Source organism: Panthera leo, chromosome D2, assembly GCF_018350215.1.
Source record: "Panthera leo isolate Ple1 chromosome D2, P.leo_Ple1_pat1.1, whole genome shotgun sequence".
Taxonomy (NCBI): Eukaryota; Metazoa; Chordata; class Mammalia; order Carnivora; family Felidae; genus Panthera; species Panthera leo.
Window position 1 is genome coordinate 30,770,226 of NC_056689.1, and position 4,182 is coordinate 30,774,407.

Sequence of the window (4,182 nt, forward strand, 5' to 3'; positions counted from 1 at the left end):
ATATATATATATATATAGACACACACACACACATATATATATATATACCCATATATATATAAAATATACATATATATAATGAAATCTTACCATTTGCAACAACATGGATGGACCTAAAGTGTATTATGCTAAGCAAAATAAGTCAGAGAAAGACAAATATCCTATGATTTCACTCATATGTGGAATGTAAGATGCAAAACTGATGAACAAGTGGAAGGGAAGCAAAGATAAGATAAAAACAGAGAGGGAGACAAACCATAAGAGACTCTTAATACAGAGAACAAACTGAGGGTTGCTGGCGGGTTGTTGGGTGGGGGTATATGTAAGTGATGAATCATTAAATTCTCTTCCTGAAATCATTATTACACTATAGGTTAACTAACTTGGATTTCAATTTTTAAAAATAATCATAATAAAAATTTAAAAAAAAAATTTAAAGTCATCGTGAGCAAAACCAAAAAGAAATAAATAAGTAAAGAGGAGGAAACTAAGGCACAGAGCGGTTAAAGAGCTTGTCCGAGGTCACAGGGTGGTAGAATTCAAATTCAACCTCTGGTAGCCCAACTCCACAGTCTGCTTGTATAGTGACCAAACTCTGGAAGGGCCCATGTGAGATGGTGGTCCACGTGAGGAAGACAAGGACCTGACGTAAGGGAGCTGTCGAGAGAACAGAAAAGGGACAGATTCAGGAGATGCTTTCAAGAGAGACTGGGCAGCACTTGGTAAGGATGTGGAGATGAAGGAGAAAAATGTGTGGGCGAGGGCTGAGGTGTGGGGGACCAGGCTATGCCCTGTACAGAACAAAGGACATGCAGTCTAGGGGTAAATAAAGATGAGGGAGATTCAGGGGACATTGAGAAGGACATCCATTGGGAGCTGTCCAACAAGGTCTTGGAGATAGAGTCAGGAGGTCCAGAGACAGACCAGGGCTGGAGCTCAGGAGGCAGTTTCACCAGTCCAAGGCCCTGGTCGAAAGCATGTGACAGGAGAAGAACCCTCAGAGACAAAGAGGGTGGCCCCAATGAAGCTATAGCTTCTGGCAGTCCTAGACTGGGGAGTGGTGCCAGAGGCCCCCAGGGTACAGAATTTAAGGAGCCACTCACTCTCCACTGCCAATCCCACACTTGCACAGCCTCAAAGTGCCTCTTTAGGTGCGGCCTTGCCCTAGCCCCGCCCCTAACTCCTGGGTCCTAGTGAGAAACCGAAAGCCAGAGACAGGCCTGCAATGTGACTTGGGAACAAAGCACATGTAAGACATGTCACAATGAGAGCACGCCCCCGCCCCCCCAACACATACACACACACTGCACACTGCATTAAAGGTACTATGTCTGCAAGTACACATGGGATGCCCCCACTTTATTCTCAGGGGGTACATCAAGTAGGGTACAGCTAGGCTGCTGTTAAGAAAGACCCAAAAATACTTCCACTGAAATAAAATACTTGTTTCTCTCTCTCCTGAAACCGGTGATCTACGGAAGGTTGACAGGCCTGCTCCAAAGGTCATCTAAAAACCAGATGGCCGGTTCCTGTGTCATCCTCAATATGCTTCTGCCACCTCTGGGTCCCAGGCTGCTCCTGGAGTTAGAACATTTCTGAGCTGGCAGGAATGAGAAAAGAAAATGTCCGGAGCAAGCCACTGTGCCTTTAAGGAGATGACCCGAATGTTTCATGCATCGCTTTTGTTCGCATCCCATGGCCCTGGCTTGGTCATGTGACCACACTTCACTGCATGGGAGGCTGGGGTAAAGACAGTCCATGGCTGAGGGGTCATATGCTGAACTAAAACTTGTGAATTTTATTATGAAAAAGAAGAAGCTGAAAAGGGATACTGGGGAACAACCAGTGTCTCTACCAGAGGGAGGTTTGAGGTAGGGGTTCCTACAATTCAGTAGGTGGGGACTAAGCCAAAGAAATAAATGCTGGGGTGCTGGGCTAAGTTGGTTGGGTGTCTGGCCCTTGATTTCAGCTCAGGTCATGATCTCACGGTTCCTGGGTTCAAGCCTATGTCAGGCTCCATGCTGATAGTGCGGAGCCTGCTTGGGATTCTTTTTCTCCCTCCCTCTCTGCACCCCCCTGCTCGTGCTCACTCTCCCACTCTCTCTCAAAATAAATAAATCAACTTTAAAAAAGGAATAAGCCTTGTTTTTCATGCTCAGACTACTGGGGCCCAAGAAAATATGATCCATAGATACAGAGTTTGTGTTTATCTTACAAGCTACTTATAGTCTACTTGCAAGCTACTTGAGGGAAGGGCAGAGACTGATTGTGGAAGTAGCCTCTAAATGGCACAGGGCTGGAGACCCTACGTGCTTAGGGAGTGTTTATTAACCAACTGTTTGTTTATCAACAGACCAGGAAATGCATCCTTTCTCTGCACTCTTTCTTATGGATCAGCTTTTCTTGTCTCTGACTCCCCGGGATATTGGCTGATGCAATTGGTGGCCATTCCAAATTCTGCTGCCTTCTTTCTTCTCAGTCAATTGAATCCCATTTTGTTTGGGGCAGCGCTATGTCAATGAAATACTTGCTTTCTCTGTCTCTCTTGAAACCAGAGGAAGCCATGTGTCATGGTCTGCCTGACCCTACTGTCTTAGAGCCGCCATAACATGGTACCACAGACTGGGTAGCTTAACCAGTGGACATTTCTTGTCTCACAGACCTGCAGAGTGTTGGTAGGACGGGTTCCTTTCGAGGGTTGAGGGGAGGCTCTGCTCCGGGCCTCTCTCCTCGGCCTGTAGATGGCCACCTTCTTCCATTGTTTCTTTACGTGGCCTTGCCTCTGTGCGTGCCTGTCTCTGTCCAAATTTCCCTGGTGTTTACACAGACACCGGTCTTATTGGATTAGGACCAACTCTAACAACGTCTTTTTACCTTGGCTGATTCTTTAAAGATGCAATCCCCAAAAAAGGTCACTTTCGGAGGTACTGATGCTTAGAATACCAACGTATCCTTTTTGGAAGGACACCCGTGACAGCAGTGGAATAAAAACAGAAATCAACTGGGGGTATTCGGGAAAGTACTTACTTTCCTGATTAGACAACTTTCTTCCTGCCTTGAATGTGACTACGATAGTTCTCTGACTGTGACAGGGGCCCTGAACCAACTCCAGCAACCTCAAGGCTCTGGACACCTGCTTACATGGCTTTTATTCAGGATTTTGAGGACATTTTCCTCTTATCTGCAGCTGAAAGCATTTCTAACCAGCCCAGCATCTCCCTGGACAGCTGTTAGTTCCTCTGCATCTGTTAGGGGACATTCAGAACCTTTATATGAGAACTTCCCATTCACCTCTCTTCCCATGTCTTATTCTACAAGTCATGTGACTTCCAGAGCAATGGCGAGACACGGGCACACATCCTCTACCGAAATGCCTGAAGAGGCTGGGCTTTGAAGAGATGCAATATTGGAACCGAATGGGCCGCAGAGAACCGAAGAGCTGAACCACAAGCGTATCCGAAGCAGTAAGACGAGTGGGGTGGACAGGAAAGGGAAGTGGAGGCAGAGGAAAAAGCAGACAGGTCCAGCAACGCTTCTTACTGCGGCGAGTAGGGAAGGGGCTTTTCCGGGATTAGTGACATAGCAGAATCTAGAGAAAATCCCAAGGGAACTTCCTCCGTTGCTGACATATGATAGTGTAAAAGCAGAGGCTGGATGGACACTGGAGAACACCTAGCTCAGGTTTAATAAACTCGGATGCTTCTAGAGTCCAGGCAGTAGCATGAGTAGGCAAAGCCGCAGGTGAAGACCGTGGAGAACAGGCCACTGGATGCAGCAGCTCTCAGTCAGCAACCCGTCTGGATCCTGCGCTCTGGGCCCAGAATTGCTAAACCTGATTTTTCCAGAAAAGCTAGACATCCGTTTTCTTATGTTGAACTCTCCAGCTTTTTAACATTGGAAACTCATTAACAACTTTGAACCGTGTATGAGCCAAACGGAATGCATCTCTGAGCCAGACGTGGTCACCAGAGTGCCACCTCTGGTCCAGCCCCATGTCACATGCAAAGCAGTAGACCACACTACAGTATCCTCGCCCTGAGTGCCTCCAATGACGCAGAGTTCATTAAAAATCCACTAAACCCTACAATCCACTTCTCTCCTGCAGCTTTAGAAGGAGTAAAGACCTCTTCCTCGGTACCTCTATTGCACCTTTCCCTTTGGCTGTTAAAATAATGCCATACG